Source organism: Ambystoma mexicanum, chromosome 7p (genome assembly GCF_040938575.1).
Source record: "Ambystoma mexicanum isolate Mex_15411 chromosome 7p, UKY_AmexF1_1, whole genome shotgun sequence".
In the NCBI taxonomy this organism is placed as follows: Eukaryota; Metazoa; Chordata; class Amphibia; order Caudata; family Ambystomatidae; genus Ambystoma; species Ambystoma mexicanum.
The window spans coordinates 622,526,255-622,542,645 of NC_090939.1; positions in this window are offsets into that span (position 1 = coordinate 622,526,255).

The following is a 16,391-nucleotide window of genomic DNA, read 5'->3' on the forward strand; positions in this document are numbered from 1 at the left end:
GAACCGTCCGTCCAGAGGAGGGGGGGTAGCATTCGTCTTCAAATCTCTCTTCCGCGCCTCAATCATGGACAACCAACCCTCCATTCCATCCTGCGAATCTCTCCTCGTTAAACTATCCCTCCCCCTGTCGCTCTCACGCAGCTTCCTAATAATCTACAGGCCCCCTGGCTACGATAGACAATTCGCAAACAACCTTTGTGATTCTATCGCCACCCTCCAACTAAACCATCCCAACCTCACCCTTCTTGGAGACTTCAACATATGGCTCGACATCCCCACCAACCCTATGACAGGTGTCCGGTCAAATGGTCGAAAATAAATGGTCGAAAAAAAGGTCGCATTTTATTTTATTTATTAATATATTTTTTTTAAAGTTTTGGTTGCTTCAAAAATATGTTTAATAAAGAAAAAAGGGGATTGGGGGGGAAACCCCCCATAAAATTAAAAAAAAAAAAAAAAAATTCGACCTTTTTTTTCCGACCATTTTACTTCGATCAAATGGTCATTCGACCATTTGGTTTTCGACCAAATGACTGGTAACCCCTATGACACACGCCCTGGTTGACGGTCTAGATGCAATTAATCTCCAACCCCACATAACCGGCCCGACTCACTATAAAGGACACACTGCCATCTTTTGCTCCAACACCCTGATTCATTTAAAGCCCCCCACCCCTATCATCTGGTCCGATCACTTCATTCTCTCGTTCGCCATCCACTCACCCGGCCCCCTTCCCGTACTCGCATCTGAACCTCCGAACCTATGCAAATGCTGGAAAAAACTAATAATCACCCCGGACCTAGCCGAGGCACTCCTCCAGTCTCCACCACCTACCTACCGTCCCAACAACCAACTAACCCCTGAGGCCTTTGACTCATGGCTCAACGCATCTCTGATGCGACTCACCCCCCCGTGCAAACCATCAACCCGCCGGGGCCCTTTCCCCAGATGGTTCACTCCTGAGTTGAAGACCACTAAACGACATTACAAATACCTAGAACGCAATTGGCAGAAAGAGAAAACCTACGAGAGCAGGACCACCTTGGCCCGACACCTGTATCGGTGCAGGGCCGAAATCCGGAAAGCAAAAAAAAGCAAAAAAAAGCCCACTACAACACCCGAATCCTAAACTGCAAAAGCCCAAGCAAAGAACTCCACAAAATCATCTCCGAATTCACCATTCCAGCTTGTAATACAACCGTGCCGACCCCGTCACAATCACTGTGCGACTCACTCTCCCTCCACTTTTACACCACGGCTATTGAAAGGACAAAAACTCTAAAAACCAAACTGGCTCTCTTACAGCCACTTGACAATCCTCCGCCCGTACCGGCCAGCCCATCAGCTGCGACCTCTACGCAACCAACGTTCAAATCCTTTAGTCCAATATCACCATAACAATTTCTCAAACTTCTATCTGCCCGCAAACCATCTGGATCACCACTCGACCCTTGCCCAGTCACAACCCTTAAAGAAATGTTTGCTTCCACGTGCGCAGGAGAACACGCAAGATCTATCATAAATGCCTCCCTTTATTCCGGAATCTTTCCCGAAGCATTCAAAATGGTGCACGTCAAACCTCTAATTAAAAAACCTTTGCTCTACCCTCTCGAGCCCAAAAACTACCGCCCAATCTCAAACACCAGGTTCCTTGACAAACTCATTGACCGAACCGTCTACTCTCAACTAAATGCCTTTGTGGAAGCCAACAATCTCCTAGACCCCGCCCAATCAGGTTTCAGAACACGTCACGGAACTGAAACCACCCTAACCTCGATCTGGGATGACTTTAAAATGACTGCAGACTCCGCTGGATGCACCGCACTAATCCTTCTCGACCTATCCGCTGCATTTGACACAATCAATCACTCAATCCTCCTAGACCGCCTCCACTCCCTAGGAATTCGTGGAACCGCTCTTAAATGGATAGCTTCATTCCTCAAAGACAGGCACCAAATAACGACACTCTCCAGCTTTACCTCCCAAGCTCGACCAGTCGACACGGGAGTCCCTCAAGGAGCATGTCTATCCGCCCTCCTGTTCAATCTCTACCTGATCACCCTCCCACCAATAATTCGTTCACACAACATCCTATGTTACAACTACGCCGACGACACTCAACTAATTCTAAAATTCCTGAACTCGAAACCCAACTCCCGACCTGACCTGGCATCCTGCCTTCTTAACATAGAACTCTGGATGACCCAAAGCCACCTCTTGTTAAACCCCTCCAAAACAGAAATCATGGTTTGCGGCAACTCCGATCTTCTTCCGCACCCACTACCCTGGCCACCCGCCATGGGCAACTCACCAACACCCTCCAACACAGTGAAAAATCTTGGATGCACCCTGGACTCTGACCTAACACTCTCGTGCCAAGTCAAAAATGTCTCAAAGTCCTGCCACTACCACCTTAAAACCCTTAGGCGCATCTTTCCATACCTCTCATTTCCCAAGAGAGTCTCCGTGGTCCAATCAATCGTTATATCCAGACTGGACTACGGAAACCCCCTATACCTCGGAATCCATGCCTACCAACTGAATAAACTCCAAAGAGCACAAAACGCGGCGGCCAAAATTCTACTTGTGCTCGGTCCAAGAGACTACGTATCCCCAGCCCTTAAGACACTGCACTGGCTTCCAGTAGCCCGTAGGGTGGCTTTCAAAACCTTATACCTCTCCCATCGAGCACTGCATAAAACTGGACCTCAATATCTTCAAGACAAACTAATACCTTATGATCCCACTCACACCCTAAGATCAAGCTCAGCCGGTGTCATGATGCCTACCCCCGGAGCACTAGGCCAGGCCCAGCACCCCCGGGAGCAGGCATCACGCCCCCGGGTAAAAGCCCAGCGGCCCTTTATAGGGGCTCTTTGGACTCTGTCCTGGCGCTGTTGGCGCCAGGCTCATGTTGGACATCAGTCAGGCTCATAAGGGGAAGTGTTTGGTGCACTTACCTGAAGCAGACCATGCTGCACACTCACCTGATGCAGACCATGCTGCATGAAGAACCAAGCCAAATGAGGCTTAGGAGGGACTATTTTTCTGAAGGAACTATTTTGTTACTTGGGTGGGGCTGTGGAAGAATACTCACCTGGAACTTCTTCCAAGGCTATTTAAGCCACGCCCGGGCAGCCACACGTGCTTCGCGTTGTTCTGCATCCCAGCAGCTGAACGCTCACCGTGTTTGTTCCTGCACCTGGACTCCAGCCACGCCCGCCTCGAACCTGGAACACCTGTAAGGGAATAAGAGAAGAGAAAGGTGAAAACCAAGAACTTATTCAACCTTCTTACCTGCATCCGGAATCTTCACGCCAGCATTCCTGAAGGAAGACTTCCATTTAAAAGCACCGCGTTGCTCGCTGCAGCGCCGCGCTTCACTCACCTGTTCCCGAGACGCCGCCCGGCTCCATCGTGGCTCTCAGCACCGGTCGCCACATCTCTGCACCTAGGGGAGAGAAGAAGAGACAAAAGGTGAGCAAGGGAACACAAGAGGAAAGCCGAATTTTCAGCCATATTACTTACCGGCTTTTCTTGGTGAACCCTTCCACATCTCGGGTCGGCGCTGCATCTTTGGCAGGTACCGCACCCCGGCCCCTATAGGGAAAGGACAAAAGACATTACTGGGGAATTATAAAGACATTTAGAGGGGTCGCCCTCATCACTAACTCACCTGATTTTACCACCGGCAATTTAATCCCTCAACGCATCGCCTTTGTTCTGCACCTGAAATAAAGGACAGAAAAGACAACATGAAGGGAGGCTCACACTTGAACTTTTGCATCTTCATACTTACGGCTTATCGCTCAGAAAAGTCAAGTGGATTTGCCAGCGCCATTCTGAAAACCAGTGAAGTAACTGGACGAACGCGCGCCCCTGCACCAGAAGCAGGATGGAGAGTCGATCCTTCCAAACCATAAGGTGAGCTTAAACCGGGGGTTTTGGAGGAAGTCAGAGAAGAACGAAGGGAGGAAAGGGGGGAGCAAGCACACTATTCAGCAGACAGTTAATCCCCTTTCTCATCTGCAGAAGGATATTCCTACGGGCCAGACAAGCAAGATTTGGGGGTTCTGTTCAATCGGTGGTCCGAATCCTGCGCATCACGCTTGAAGAGGCCACAGCAACCCAGACCAGACCAGCGCCTCCGGGGGAGCCAGGTGAGCGTTACAGCCGGCCTCCTAGTAATTCCTAAGACAAACTCAGTCAGGTTAGGCGGATCATCAGTCTCAGCCCTGGCCCCAACTCTGTGGAACTCGCTCCCACCCCACATCTGCCTAACTGAGGACTTAACATCCTTCCACAAACTACTGAAAACCTGGCTCTTCCCCTAAAACCAACCGGTTTCCAAACTAGCTGCATCACAATCACACCGACCCAACAAACTACCTGAAGCGAGAAACTGACAGCTAAATAAACTCGAATGTAAACTAGAAAGACAAACAGAGCTAAAAGAGTAAAGTAGATAAAAACAGTGAAGTGGATAACAGGAATAAATCATTGAGAAACTAAGGAGATCTGAACCGATGAAATGGACATAATGAATGAGGAAGGAACATAGTGAATAACATAGATGAAATAGTTAGAATGGAAGAACCATATAGAACAGATGAATAAACTAAGTGGAAGGGTGCCTGAGTGGAAGAACAGACGACTAGAAAGATCAAATGAGTATGGAGATCGGATGAAATAGATGAACATACTAAAGCCAATGAGTATGTAGAGGGGTTGGGTGTGGAGAGCGGTCGAGCGTATAGAGTTGATGAGTACGTGTAGAGTTGACAAGTACGCAAATACAGAGAAGCGAACAGAACGCAGGAGGGCGTAGAACTGATGACTACACTGAACGGACGAATGTATAGACTGGATGAACGTTTGGCCAGACAAACGTGTGAGAGCGAAAGAGCATGTAGAGAGGATGAGTGTGGGGATCGGATGAGCGTGGAGAGCGGATGAGCGTGGAGAGCGGATGAGCTTGCAGAGCGGATGAGCGTAGCGAGCGGATGAGCGTAGAGAGTGGATTAGCGTGGAGATCGGATGAGCGTGGAGAGCGGATGAGCGTGAAGAGCGGAGGAGCGTGGAGAGCGGATGAGCATGAAGAGCAGATGAGCATGGAGAGCAGATGAGCATGGAGAGCAGATGAATGTGGAGAGCGGATGAGTGTGGAGACCGGGTGAGTGTGGAGAGCGGATGAGTGTGGAGAGCGGATGAGTGTGGAGAGCGGATGAGTGTGGAGAGCGGATGAGTGTGGAGGGCAGATGAGTGCGGAGAGCATATGAATGTGGAGAGTGGATGAGTGTTGGAGAGCGGGTGAGTGTTGGAGAGCGGGTGAGTGTTGGAGAGCGGGTGGGTGTTGGAGAGCGAGTGAGTGTGGAAAGTGGGTGAGTGTGGAGAGCGTGTGAGTGTGGAGAGCGGGTGAGTATGGAGAGCGGGTGAGTGTGGAGAGCGGATGAGTGGGGAGAGCGGATGAGTGTGGAGAGCGGATGAGCGTGGAGAGCGGATGAGCGTGGAGAGCGGATGAGCGTGGAGATCAGATGAGCGTGGAGAGCGAATGAGCGTGAAGAGCGGATGAGTGTGGAGAGTGGATGAGTGTGGAGAGTGGATGAGTGTGGAGAGTGGATGAGTGGGGAGAGCGGATGAGTGGGGAGAGCGGATGAGTGGGGAGAGCGGATGAGTGTGGAGAGCAGATGAGTGTGGAGAGCAGATGAGTGCGGAGAGCGTATGAATGTGGAGAGCAGATAAGTGTTGGAGAGCGTGTGAGTGTGGAGAGTGCGTGAGTGTGGAGAGCGTGTGAGTGTGGAGAGTGCGTGAGTGTGGAGAGCGACTGAGTGTGGAGAGCGCAGGAGCGTGGAGAGCGGAGAAGCGTAGGGAGCAGTTGAGTGTGGAGAGCGACTGAGTGTGGAGAGCGGATGAGAGTGGAGAGCGAATGAGTGTGGAGAGCCGATGAGCGTGGAGAGCGGATGAGTGTGGAGAGCGGATGAGTGTTGTGAAACGGACGAGTACGTAGAGCGGATGAGTACGTGGAGCGGACGTATGTGTGGAGCGGATGGGTATGTGGAGCGGATGATTGTGCGGAAAAGGTGAGTCTGTGGTGCGGATGAGTGTGTGGTGCGGATGAGTGTGTGGAACGGATGAATGTGTGGAGCGGATGAGTGTGTGAAGCGGATGAGTGTGTAAAGCGGATGAATGTGTGGAACAGATGAGTGTGTGGAGCGGATAAAATCATAGAGCAGATGAGTGTGTGGAACGGATAATACGTAGAGCAGACGAGTAGTATTGTCAAGCGGACGAGTAGTATGTTGTGCCGATGAGTGGGTGGACCGGATGAGTGTTGTGGACTGGACGAGTGTGTAGACTGGATGAGTGTGTAGACTGGACGAGTGTGTAGATTGGACGAGTGTGTAGATTGGACGAGTGTGCGGACTGGACGAATGTGTGGAGCGGACGAGTGTGTGGAGCAGAGTGTGTTGAGCGGACGAGTGTGTGGAGCAGACGAGAGGGTGGAGCGGACGAATGTGTGGAGTGGACCAGTGTATGTGGAGCGGACGAGTGTGTGGAACAGATGAGTGTGGATGGAGCGAATGAGTGTATGTGGAGCGAATAAGTGTATATGGAGCGGATGAATGTCTGTGTTGCTGATGAGTGTGTGGAGCAGATGAGTGTACGGAGCAGATGAGTGTGTGGAGCGGATGAACGCATGGAGCAGATGGATTTGTAGAGCCGATGAATATGCTGAACGGAGGAGTACGCTGAACGGATGAGTATGTAGAGCGGATGAATAGTATGTTGAGCGGATTAGTGTGTAGACTGGATGAGTGTGTACAGAGCGGACGAGTATACAGAGCGGATGAGTGCGTAGGCAGACAGGAGTACATGTGCGGGGTAGACTGGAGTGCATGCGCGAGAAGGACAGGAGTGCATGCGTATGAAACACATGAGAGCATGCGTGGGGCACACTGGAGAATGAAGGATAGACTAGAGCACAGAAGGTGAACCAGAGTGCGTGAGTATGTCGAGCAGACATGAATGTGTAGGACAATCTTGAACGCCTGAAATTAACAAAAATGCATAGAACGGACGTGTCCGCACGGAACTGCGTGACGTACATAATATGCCTTGGAATGCAGGGAACATTTGAAAGAGCATACATCATACCACACCCCACGCTTACTCTCTCCTTTACACCACCACTCAACTAGAACACAGAGATACTATGACACCATTCGGTATAACTGTTCTCATATCAACATCTCCCGCTCACTCCCCATCACTCTAAGTAAACATTGCTGGTTTCACACCCCCCATCCAGGCGTTCTCCTCAGGCCTAACGCAGCCACACTCGGTCTGGATAATTCCGGCCAGAGCGAACACATACTCCTGATCTCTCAACCACCACACCTACCGCTAAGAAGCAGCTACCACATGAATTCCGCACCAGCTGCACCCATACCTGGTGCGCACACGCACTTTATGGACTCTCTCTACTCTCTCTACTGACCCGAACTTCGGTTCCCAAGGGCGTTCAACCTACCAGCGCCTTCAGACCATACCAATGGTATATAAGGCGCTATATAAATTCAAAATAACATAACAATAACATAACATATACTCACTCTGCCTATGACAACACCACTGTGCATGCAACTCAGTCGTGCTGGAGAAGGAGGGGATTCAGGCAAACAGATGGCTCAACATTGCAGCACGCCACCCTGCTCAACAGACTAATTTCTGCCCTCGCAGAACCCTCTGTGGTAGCGATCGTCAAATGCACAGCACATAACCACAAAAGCTGCAGCATACCTCCCAATGCCCACATATGCTGAATACATTGTGACCACAATAACCATGAGAACAGAAACAGATGCATACATGGCCCTCCCCATTGCTCAGGTAATTGAGCTGCATCGTAGGGCATCTCCATAGGAACAAGACATATGGCTGAAACATGGGTGCGTTCAATCCCACACTGATCTCCTATGGAGACAACAAAGTACAGGAAAGGTAGTAATGGCCATAGAATTACTGCACATAGCTTTTGAACAGTTGGTTTACCCTTCTCATAGTTCTAAGCAACACATTGCTGCAGACATCCAAGAAGATTGGTTTATCTCCAATTTACAAGAACACCTCTCCCCTATCGTCGTTCAATGCACCACCTGTCAAGTGTTTAGTAAAGGGATGACACTCAGAATACTGCAAGGGACTCTGCCCTGCCCAGTTGGCCCATTCCGTGAGCGGCACATTGACTATGCAGGCATGGGGAAAGATGCAATGGGGCACGATATTTGATTGTGGTGTTTTGTCCATTCTCAAGAATGGTTGTGGGTGGTCCTCGCTGGGGAGTGTGTGGCATTTTAATTCCTGATAATGGCACCCATTTTTTCAATGGGCTCTTCAAGCCGATACCAGCTCTTTTAGCAATCAAGCATCACATGTGCTCAATTTACCACCCACAAGCAGACAGGATGGTAGAAAGTATAAACAGGCTGCTTAAGAGCAAACTATCTGAGATATGTAACACCCTAAAAAAGAATCGGGTGTATTGCCTGCCCTTGGCCCTGTTTCATGTGCGCACACAGGTTAGTAAGGACCACCACCTTTCCCCAAATTAAATAATAACTGGCAGATGAATGCAAACACCCATCTCCCCTACGAGGAGAGCGTTGGACACTCGTAGAGCAGCAGCAATTCTGTGGCAGGGATTTAAGCAGTATCTGTCCCAACTGACATGCGGAATCAGATGTATTGCGAAACAAATGGCTCCACCAAACACAGAAGATGCTCAAGCATCAACAGCCCCACAAACTGATGCCGTACCTGCTCAACCACTGTTGCTAGGATAACTGGTCTATGTCAGAAGCTTTGTGTGAAAATGAAACAACCCCAGGTTCCATGGGCCCTGCGAGGTTGTGTTTTATACCCCCTCACAGTAAAGGTGAAGGGGCTCAGGTATTGGATACACCTCTCAGACATTATCAGACCCCCATGCGGCACGACACCAGCCAAATAGGTGTCCAAAGTAAAGACAACACTATACCTCAGTTTTCATAGCTTCATGCTGACCATGTGAGTGCATGTGAAATAGTTCAAACTACATGCATTGCTGCTAGAGCACCAGCTAAGTAAATTAAAACTCTCTCTCTCTCTCTATCTCTGCCTTCCTTTCCTTCCCTCTTCCCCTACCCACCTTGATTTCTCCTCCCTATACCTTCCCCATTTTTTCCAAACCTCAGGTACTACTACAATGAAAATAACCACGCCAAGATGTTCAACTGTGAATAGAAACAGAATAAATAGCACAAGAATATACATTTATGATTGTGGCCTGCACTTTGTAGCCATTTTATTTACAATATTAATGTTTTTGTTAGGAATAGATTGGGGAATATCTTTTATCGGGTCTGGCCATCTAAAAGAAGGGTGAGATCATGGGGATTTCAAACACAAGTATGCCCTACAATGGAACTGAATTCACACCTATATCTTCGAATGTAACAACACTGATTCCAAACCCAGACCAGAATGAAAGAACAAATGAGAGTGTACAATTTAATACAACAGAATTGAGCAACCTAACTAGAAAGATGTATAATGGGACTGCCACAAACGCCACAGCGCTAGAGCAACCATAGGATCCAAACTAGATTACTGTAATGCTCTCTTAGCCGGCACCTCCAAAAGAAACCTGTCCAGGCTTCAAACAACACAAAACAACGCGCTCAGAGTAGCCCTCAGCATTCCAAAAAGAGACCATATCACGCAAGCCAGGAAGACAGTTCACTGGCTCCCAGTCAAGGACCGCATCTCCTTCAAAATTCTTACTACCACTCATAAATTTATCAACCTCACAGCACCCTCAGACCTATCTGACACACTATATAGATCTCAATCCACTAGACCGACCAGACAACAATACACTAATCAACTCACCATACCTCACATTAATAGGACCAAGGCAGGAGGCATAGGCTTCCCCTTCCTCGCACCTAAGCTGTGGAATTCCCTCCCCACTGACCTCAGAGCAGAAACATCTCTCCCTTCCTTCCGCAAAAAACTTAAAACTGCCCTCTTCAACTAACCATGCGCTCCCACCCACCTGCCACCCAATGTATGTATGCATGTAATAATATTTGTGTCCAATGTAACACCTACGGACCTGAATTGTATGTAACTAAGTATAAGCAACAATGTAACCAGCGCCAGGATGCCTTCGGTCTGCTGTGCGCTTAACAAATGTGAATAAATAAATAACTAAATAAATAAATAAATATGATTTAATATATTTACAGCAAAGGAGATTCAAGCTTTCCCAAACTATAATAAGATGTTGGAGAGATTCTAGCACATTAATACCGCATAGGCGGCAGCAGCGTTTATCACGACTGAGACCCATTCATGCACCCTTAGTTTCTAGCGCATCTGAAACATTAAATTTCATTAATAAGTACATACGAAATGTTCACACACTGGTGTACACCTTAAGATATTCCGGGGGTATGCGTACGCATTTCCCTCATACTACAATATGAACCACTATTGATCTTGGCTTTTAGTGTATTCATATATATCTTGTGGCCATAGATTTGTAGGGCCTCCTTTAACTTACATTTCAGGATTAGCTTTGTCAGTGGAGTTGAATATGCCTCTGTCCACTGTTTATAAAGGAGTAGCAGAGTACGAGCCAGTCCATGAATTTGACTTTCTTCTATGCTCATGAGTGCTTGGACATAGGGTACTAGGATTGTATCAGTTTGGAGAGAACAGAGGTCATGGAATAGCAATCCTGATTGGCATATGTTGGCTTCCTTTACACTTATTCATTCTAATTCTATGCATATGTATTCAATTGAGACGCTCTGAGGGAGCTGCAATAGTTTGCGTAACATTTTAGCCTCAAAGGCAACTAAACGTTTACCATACTCATGGCCCCAAATTGTGACTGCATACATTAAGAGAGATCTCACTTTGGCTGTAGACAATGTCAGTATTGCAGAAACAGAGTAACCTACATTTTTTCCAATAAATACACTCAGAGCATTATTTGTCACTGTACAGCGATCTTTCACTGTTACCCAGTGTGCTTCACAGTTCAGTCTTTCATCAATTGTGATGCCGAGATATTTATAGGTTGCTACCTGTTATAACATAATGTTATTTATGTTCCACAGGTACTTCTTTGGGGGTTTAGTTACTGGAAAAAACATTATTTTGCTTTTCGAGATGTTTATGCCTAGCCCATTATCTCTGGAATATACGGCTAATGTATCTAGCATATTCTGCAACCCTTTTGGGGTATAGTCCAAGATCAGCAGGTCATTGGCATAACCATCCCAAAATAACAGAGGTTATTTTCATGCGATTTGCAGAAGTAATAGCAAATGCTTCCTGCATGTCTGCCAGGTACAAATTGAATAAAATGGCGGCGACTGTACAGCCTTGTTTTACGCCGTTACATGTAGGGATTAAACCTGATAATCAACCCCTAGCATTCAGACGGATCTGAACATTGGTGTCGGTGTACAATACCATCAACATTCTCAAGAGACCTTGTGGCATGTTCCAATTGCTCAGCTTGCGCCAGAGAGGGTTTCTCAGCACTGTATCAAGGGCAGCTGAGAAATCAATATACGCCCCATATACACTCGGTTCGCTATTAGTTCTTGCATGATCTATTGCAGTTGTTAGTAGAAATTGGTTGTGTGTTGTACTAGATTTTGTTCGGAATCCTATCTGATTAGGGGGCAGAATTTTCATCTCACTAATCCCTAATTCATCCCTAATTCATCCTTAATTCATCTTGTGCTATGTTGGATTAAAGGCACATTCTGAAAGAACAGCATTTGGTGATCGAAGGGAGAAATATGCAAACAACGAGTGGCAAAAAATCACACACAGATACAAATCTGAAGGACTTTTAGGATTGCCTGAAAAAACTTCAGCACTTTTTGAACAAACTTGCACACAAGCATGGACAGAACACATCACCAAGTTTACCTGGATTGCAGCCATCGGTAAGACAGTGAAAGTGCACCAAGAAAAGACTTATGAACTATGATTTTACAGTGAAGGAACTGTGTCTGTCAGGTTGAGCGAATGGTGTCACAGAATTGTCATATTTCCGGACCTCAAGAAAGGCACTGCTGCGCTGATAGATTATTACTGGGTGTGCAGACAACAAGCGTACTTGTATCTCCTTCCTTCTTAGAGGTGCTAGCGTTCGCTAGCTATGCTATACGTTGATCCTTGAATTACATATCGACAGACTCATCTGAACTGCTCACTCAACTACACAATGAATACAAGCTTTATAAATCTGCAGAGACATTTTTTGCATCTTTAGTACCGAGCATCCAGACGCAAGCCAATGCAAAATGACTCCAGATTATCAGATGGGAACTGATCCAGTTGGCTAACGACACTGAACAATTTAGTATCGTTGGGAGGAATGTGCCCTGCAAAGCCATGAGACAACACCAGGCTCCTCCCAATGCCCATTCATCACATCCAAGCTGCCAGCAGGCCTCTAACCCCCACTCAGCCTACCCCGAACCAGAGACCACCCCACTGACCCGACCTCCATATCCCGGTTTTCCATGACAGCCAGAAACCCCCAAGCCCCTAGCATAAACCAAATGACCATATAAGATCTAAGGATGCGCGACTGTTTCACCCCTCAGCATAAAACAAATCCTTTGTAACATGAGGTACAGGGAGGGATACATTATAGATCAAGGCAAGGGTGGAGGCCTTGAGTGTGGGAGGTGCAGTGTAAACAAAGTCCAAAATGTGTGGGTCAGTATGATTATATTTCTTCCCCCCTTCCCCCTGGCGCCGAGTACCAAGCCACCCAGGTGCATGCCACAGTGATGTAGTAGCAGGCTTAATATGTTAGTTTAGATTTAACAATGTATCTGATAAGCAACCTGACCGTCACCCATGGAAAGGATGAGCCCAGCTGACCCATGTGGAGCCTGACAGACGGTGGAGAAATCAACCAATTGTGGCCTGGCATCCCCTATGTCGCAGGCCCATGTATTTGGTCTTGCCAATCAGTGGCTCTAATTGTTACTGTATGTGATAACGCCACCAGCTTTTTAAGCTTCTACTTGTACTAAGATTAACCACAACATTCTCGAGCAGCAGAGTCCTTTGCTGATATTTTGTATTTTGTACAATTAAACCTTGTTATCCTTGCAAGCTATCTCCTGGTTTATTTCCCTAGTGGGTTGTATTCATTCTGGAGTGTGCGTAAACAGGGACTAACCTTCAATGGTAAGGGGAAGGTAATGATGATAAGCTTTAGCTAGGTCTTGTGGGCTCTTGTTGCTGTGTAAGGGTTGTGAGTTAAGGAGAGACTGGAGTGTAGGGTCAAGCAATTTGCAGGTGAGTTTGCAGGTGTTCCAGACCAATGTGGGGCTGAGAGTAGGGAGCTGTGCTGCAGGGTTTTTATTGAGGGAAATGTTGGACTCTATGAAGGAGTGGTCAGTCCATGATACAGTGTTCATGGCTGTGACATCAATGGTGGCGTTAGTTGAGACAACCCAGTCAAGGGGGCAACCTTTGTTGTGGGTGGGGGTGGAAATCCATTGGGTGAAATTAATATCACTTAAAGCTTATGATAGTTCTGTGGCTTTGAGATCAGCAGGGTCATTGAATGAGAGGTATAAATCTCCCATGATGATGCATTTGGAGATAGGTTTGAGGAGGGTGTGATCAGAAGGTGGATGTCACTCTCATGGTGCTGAGGCCGTTGGGCTGGCGGTAAAGTAGAAGCAATTTGTAGGTGGATATAGGATCAGTAGTGAGTTTGAGAAGAAGCATTTCAAAACCGGGTGTGGGTAGGATGGGGGTGAGTCTAAGCTGTAGAGAGGATTTGGCAATGAATGCAATGTCTCCCTCTTCCAGTGGGCATGGGTTCTGTCAGTTCTAAAAATGCAGTAGTTGGGAGGATGGCTAGTAAAAGCAAAAGGCATGAGGCACTGTGGAGTTAAGATTTGGTCAATGCCAGGAAATCTAGATTGTGGTCTACTATGATATCATGGACAAGTCTGGCTAGTCTAGTATCACCTGATGATGGGAAGGTGAGCATGTCGGGGCAGTGTCAGAGGTTCTAGTTCTTATCTTTCGGAGGCATTGGGAACCTAAACACGGCAGAGTGTGTCTCATCTTTTGTAGTGCTGTCGTGGGGGTTAATGTTAATGTTAAGTAACTTTTGTAAGGCGCAACTCACCTGTAGGCCTCAGTGCCCAGCAAGACAACAGTCCTACTGAAGGAGGTCAGAAACCTGAGGGAAACCTAATCATTAGAGTTAAAAAGGAAAGTTTTAAGAGATCTCTTAAAAGAGATAACTTCAGGGCACAGATAGAGACCAGTGGGAAGAGAATTCCATTGGTGAGGAGCAATTGAAGCTGGTAACAACAGACTATGACAGGGCTTTTAAAGTCTGTTTGAAATGCTAGATCGAAGAGAGCGAGGGAATACAAGAGGATGAGTGCAGGAAGGGAGGGTGAGTGCGGGAGGCACCATGTAGCTGCAGAAAGAAAACAAAATGAAAATAGACCACTATGGCTCACATTGCATAAAGTGGGCCTGAGTCGTGGGGATTAGGGTTGCACTTGTAGAATGGCTAGTGGGTCTGTGGCTGCTGCAAACGTATGCAACATGCTGTCTCAGTCACGGTCAGACAACATAATTTATTGTTTCTTTCATTTAATTACTTTTCCAATTATAAAGCGTGCTAAACGCAGAGGCATCGATGCTGTTACAACCAGTTACACACATTGGGCCTCATTACGAGGTAGGAGGTAGCCATGGTGCAATTAGCACCATGGCTACCCCCTTACCGCATACCGGGTCCGGGTTCTCAGAATGGGTACTTACCGGGTCATTCCAACCTTGGAGGACCCGGTAAATCCCCATTCTGAGAATCATTCCCCATTCTGGGGAAGTAGCTAAAAACGCCCCCTATGGGGGCTCAATGGGAATGGAGAAGGTCTGGGCCTGGGTTCCCAGAGGACGGAATTACCGGGCCCTCTGAACTCGGAATGGCCCGGTAATTCCCCATTCTGGGAACCCGGTAAAGGAGCCCGGTTTGACAGCAGCCATGGAGCTAATAGCTCCATGGCTAACGCCAAACTCGTAATGAGGACCAATGTGTTTCTGCACAGTGGGATTTACAGAGCAGCCCGTGCATCACCTTCCATAATACTGCATCACTAGTACAATACAATATGTCCAATAGTACATCAGGTGCACTGAGAATTAATGAGCATTTTTCACCCATCTTGGGAATGTTTATTGCAGCACCCATGTTATATACAGTTGTAGAACACTCTCAAAAAGTCTTCATGTGCTTTTTTTTGCAGAGTGGACCTCATTACGAGTTGGGCGGTGTAAGTAAAATGCGGTGGTATTACCATATACTGCTGCATTACTGCCCCGCCCAACTAGGAGTTTGGCTTAAAGTTGGTGAAATTGAGGCAAATCCACCAGCTTTCCACTAAATTGTAGAGGAATTACTGCTACAGTAATTCTGCCAAAATTACTCCATAGAGTCCTATGGACTCATAAAAATTGGGATTTACACTGCCACCACCACTTGTAATCCAGCGGTAGTACCGCCAGACCAGGTAGCGGTAACAGTAATACAGTTTGGTGGTATTTGGCCAGATTTACCACTCAAATACCATAAAACTCGTAATGAGCCCCAGGACTGTCTTATTTATACTTATGTTCATGGTTTAAGGTAATCCAAGAACTCAAGAAGCCCAGGAGGACCATATGGGTATCGATTGGCTGTTTACATTGATTTTGCTAAGGATTTGTGCAGAATCCACTTTATATGCTTTTGCAGTATGCTCCCCACAAGGTTTTAATTTTAGATTGATGCATGTGCAGGGACGGTGTTATTTATACATATATATTCACATTTTATCCAAAGTTATGGGATTGCTTAGAATCCCTTTTGTTGCAATATCTTTACCTAGCTGACTGCAAGCATATCATGTTTCCCTTGCCATCTATCTTGTGCAAGGTAAAGTGTTATTTTAAAAAGGGTCCGTGGGTGGAGGAAGCTGCCATCAGGTGGCTTGGAATGTGGGCTAACATTAGGATGTTCGGCCCACATTTCTACACTCCCGATTGGCTGGCTCCCGCGCCAAAGGTGCTAATTGTAGTTTGTGTGATTCTTGGTGTTTCTGCTCCTTAGGGTTTTTCCTGCTTGCTCTGTATTGTTCTCGCCTTGTCTTTTGTTGGTCTAGCACCTCACTTAGATACCTGTCAATGCTTGTAAATTGTTTTACATGTTGCCCTGTTCTGCTCCTTCAGGTCACGCAGGAGGAAATGACAGCTACCTGTTGCCTTACAAAGCCTTGAGCTGTGCCCTATGCCA